General features: G+C 37.7%; 1 long non-coding RNA gene across 1 annotated transcript; it reads right to left on the bottom strand.

Annotated features, from left to right (window-relative positions):
* Positions 1-208: 208 nt before the first annotated feature.
* Positions 209-3,080, bottom strand: LOC134200881 (uncharacterized). The gene is made up of 2 exons (XR_009975978.1): positions 2,968-3,080; positions 209-852 (listed from the first exon to the last, which is right to left on the bottom strand). It is a non-coding gene; the product is annotated as an uncharacterized LOC134200881 (long non-coding RNA).
* Between the last annotated feature and the right edge of the window lie 1,817 nt (positions 3,081-4,897).

Genomic DNA, 4,897 nt, shown 5'->3' with positions numbered 1-4,897 from the left:
AATGATGCTTGTGGAGAGTATTAAGCGGTAGGCAGGGGCTACTTGCTGAAGTCCATGGGCGACGGTAGCCACTCACCATCAAGTGGGCCGTGTGCTCGTCTGCCTACAAGGGCAATAAAAAAAAAACATTTCTTACTCCTATATCCTGATCAGTAATTTGAATTGCAAACCAGTAAGTTTGTGTATTACCAACAGATGAAGGTACAACTTTGTTAAATTTTCCTTACTCATAGCACTCATTATATTTTACTAATCACTAAAACACTAAAATATCTATAATGTATAATAACAAACGGCTTAGTAAATTTAAGTCTTATTTTCTAGCAATAAGGTCTTCAACATAATCTTCCGTGGAGGTATCGGTAATTTCGATAATTTTTTTAAAAGTTATATCTATTATTTGAATCGCTCCCGGCTTTATCGACAAGAAGGCCGGTGTGCTTGTCTGATTGGTACAATACTGCATCTTCTTCTTCTTATCAGCCCACAGACGTCCACTGCCGGACATAGGCCTCCTCCAAGCCTCCTCACAAAGACCAGTCCTGCGCTGCCTGCATCCAGCGGATCCCCGCGAACCTCAATAGATCGTCGGTCCGTCTTGTGGGAGGCCCGGATCTCTGCCGGAGATTCTTAGCACCCCCTTGCCCCGCCGATGACCTTGACCGCTACCGTAGCCAGAAATAAAGCTGCTGGGGACTGGGGGCCGGTTTTTATTTGTGTAAGCCTTGTTGGGAGGGTTACCATAATCGCCACGCTTGGTATGCGGGTTGGCGATGGCAGTGTGCTGTTATGATACTCGGAGAACACCGCTGTCCACTCTCTGGATAATCCTTTAGTCGCCTCTTACGGCACCTACGGGAGGAGAAAGGTAGGTGTTATTCTTTTTCGAGGCCTACCCATACCCATACGTAACCTGACGGTCCAAGTAATGTACAAATTTCGAATCAAGGTGAACGAAATCGAATACCGAATACCGAATCGGGTTCGGTATTCGGTATTCGGAGCTTGACTAACGATACACCGTACAAATAAATAAATGTAACAAAATTCGGGAAACGTTGAATAATTCGTAAAAGCGACGCTAATTTATTTTAATGTTTCAATTTAATTAACTGTAATTAACGAGTTCATGGAACAGTTTTTTTTTTATATATTACCGAGTAGTCCTGATAAAAAAAAATTGGTTTGCATTACCAAAACGATTGATAACGAACCCATTTGGTTTTTTTGTTTCAAATATACCGTTAGAATTAAGTATCATTATGATACGGTACTAGGAATATCCTTATTCACTCAAGATGTGGCACAACTATTACCTGTTCAAGCGATAGCGCATAACAAATCTCTTCCAGGTATCTTTTAAAATAAATAATCAACAGATTGCTATCAGCAAACGTACTATAGAACGTTTAGACAAAGATTGACTTCCACGGTGAAGGAATAACATCGTGTAATTAAAATCAACCCCGCAAAATTCTAATTTGCGTAATCACTGGTTTTAGGACCTCTTGGGAGTCCGCACGGGTAGGTACCACCACCCCGCCTATTTCCGCCGTGAAGCAGTAATGCGTTTCGGTTCGAAGGGTGGGGTAGCCGTTGTAACTATACTGAGACATTAGAACTTATATCTCAAGGTGGGTGGCGTATTTACGTTGTAGATGTCTATGGGCTCCAGTAACCACTTAACACCAGGTGGGCTGTGAGCTCGTCCACCCATCTAAGCAATTAAAAAAAAAATCGATTGAATTATTTACTAATACGTACCGCCTACATTGGATCCGTATCAACAAATTCATTTTACTCTTTGAATTTTAAATCAAGCAATCGATCCGGAATGCCGTCTTCGTATCCAAGTTGAACTTTAGAGTTAAAGCAATTCTTAAAGTTTTCTCCTCTCGACCTTAATCAAGCTTGTAAGTTAGCCTGTCTGCTGTTCGTGATTCGTGAGGAAACTAGTTTTTGTTTAAAATGTTCCTTCTTATTGGGCCAGATAACCGCTTACTCTTTGTCTACTATTAAGATACCGGGGTCCAGAGAAGAACATGTGTGTCTCCATTCAACTTGATACTTTTCAAATTCTCAGAGTGTTTTAATTACCTTTTTAAGCAAACGAGCATACGGCATACCTAAGTGATGACTGTGGCTTGTATCTATGACGCTCGTCAGATAAAGGATAGTGGCTGTCTTACCCTTGGAATAAATATTTGAATTCGCAACAACTCCGCGGCAAGCAGGATTTTAGTTCAGGAGAGAAATAGATAGATTAGGGTAAACAATCTGTCAGTTAGTAAATCCGCTAATTTATCTATATATTAATACGTGAAGCAAAAACTTTGTATCCCTTTTTACGAAAATTGAGCGGACGGAGGAGTATGAAATTTTCTACACTTATAGAGAATATAGAGAAGAAGTGCACAATGTTAACATTTTTTTAAAATAATGCATAAAAGATACATTAAATCAATAAAGAAAACATTACACACACTACATATCACGTATTGGACGCACACACGCATGCATACTATTTATTGTCAAACTTTTGTTCTTGACGTCTGTTGTCAAATTGAGAATAGATTGAATATTGTTTGTCTTTGTTAATATTTTTTATAGTGTGGTCTTGGCGAAATTTGTGATTATCTCTATATATAAAAATGAATTGCTGTTCGTTATTCTCGCTAAAACTCAAGAACAGCTGAACCGATTTGGCTAATTTTGGTCTTGAATTATTTGTGGAAGTCCAGAGAAGGTTTAAAAGGTAGATAAATATGAAAATACTCGAAATTAAATAAAAATAACAATTTTGTTCTCCCTTTGATGTGTCCCCCGTCGGACGGATTCCTTTTAGTTTGTTTTAAGTTTATTTTATACAAAAGTTTAGGTCTTTTATTTATCGATTGAAACACTACGAAGTCTGTCGGGTCAGCTAGTAGAAGTATAAAATAGAATCATAATAGTGTACAAACTTACAATTCCAATTAATTATAGTCGAATTTCGATTACTGCAGGACCTCTAGTACACTTTAAATCGCAATGCGTAACTTACATATCAAGATAATACAAGATCCGAACGTCAATGCCACTCGTAAGAAAATTCATCCTGTCAGCTGTCAATTCTATAAAACGCCATTTTCAATGCTGGCTGCTTGTCTATGGTCGTTATTGTTACGCGGGAAGGGATAATATCGATAAAGTCAATTGAAATAGTAAGTCTGAACAAAATGCACGATGATGGTTTCACCAGATACACCATCCCATCAAAACCCAGTATATATGTATACATTTATTTTTCGATGCTATTCTATGATCTTAGTGTTATGAAGGCACGGCTGTTGGTGCGAGATCCAAAATATTTAATTGTCATACGATAAGGTAAGGAAAAAAAAATCCAGAGATTAGTTTGATTCTAATGCATGGTCGGGGAACTTTTTTATTTATTACCCCAAAATATTTTTGTGTAAGTTGATATTACCCCATGGCGAAGAACAAAAAAAAACGAAATCGCTTCTTTTTAGCATCTTTCATATTATAGCCCCCATGATAATTTGAAATCACAACGATTCTAAAGAAGTTTCACTTCAATATATACTTTTTAGTCACAAAAGTTTCAATTTTACCCCCTACAACTTCATTTTACCCCATTTGGGGTAATTTACACCGGTTCCCCGACCGCTGATCTAATGCAGCAATCTAAAGCAGTTTCAGTAACAGAATCAGCAGTTTGGCTATCTATCTGTCATTATAGGCCCATCGGCATATCGGCCATTAACCATGAACCTATGTCAACCTGATTTAGTCCATGGCCAATATTTGAAAAGAAATACAATATTATTATTTTGTATTAAACACTGCCTCGCCTGGGAAGACGGCAGGACACACTCCGGCGAGGTGGGCAATAATCGGCCGGAGCGTTAGGGACTATTAGGAAAGAAACCGACGAACTATACAGGTAGGAACTATACAGGTACTATACAGGTCCAACAAGACTGCTTTTTGCATCTGGGCCACCACCGACTTTTTGTTGAGACCAAGTCTCTCGAGATGTTTTGAGAGGCCTTTAGGGACCATTATTATTTTTATTATTTAGTTTAAATGTACAAAAAATATACATATATACTCTAAAAAAAGGGGGTAGTGTGAAATGATAGAAAAAAAGTTTCATTTTTCTCGGCGATCAGCCATCGGCAAAAAAATCACTGCAGAAAGATGACGGCTTTTGCGCCCTGTTTTATTTGTTATTTTTACGCTTTTTTCGGTCTAGCCACTCGGTCCACGAACAAAGGCACGTTAAGGAACTCGTTCCAAAAAATGCAATAAGACATATCTTCAACACAGGTAGGTAGGTAATAAAATCACCGTCTGATTATCTAAATCAACAAGAAGATACAAAACTTAATAATTGGCAACTAATATCTAATAATGTTGTCAAGTTCACAAGATTCTAAAGTTCTTTTCGCTCAAACTTCCAATTTCTAAGTCGTGCCCTCCTCTAAGACACTTGGCATTGTATTGTTGGATTGAAATGTAAGTTTTAGACGTTAATTAACAACTTGATATTTCTCTTTAACTAATTTTATCGAGGGTTTCTTTATTGGTACCGCTCAATTGTATGAAAGAGGATCTTTTGATACTCAATTTTCTAATGTCGATAAACAAGTTGATTTGCGAACGTTGCTTTATTACTTAGATGGGTTAACGAACACAATGTCGATGCCGGTACACTTAAGGTCTATATCTATATTAATACTAGCAGACCCGGCCACACGTTGCTAAGGTTTTTGTTTCTAAATAACGCATGGCCGGCTATGCTAATACCAAAAATTAACAAAGTAAGAACAATTGGATTTCACTGTATTGCGTTTACTACGAAATAAATTTCACTTATACTTTAGCCTCATTA

Source organism: Bombyx mori, chromosome 21, assembly GCF_030269925.1.
Source record: "Bombyx mori chromosome 21, ASM3026992v2".
NCBI lineage: Eukaryota > Metazoa > Arthropoda > Insecta > Lepidoptera > Bombycidae > Bombyx > Bombyx mori.
The sequence above is the reverse complement of the archived record's forward strand: the minus strand, read 5'-3'. Positions and strand labels throughout refer to the sequence as shown.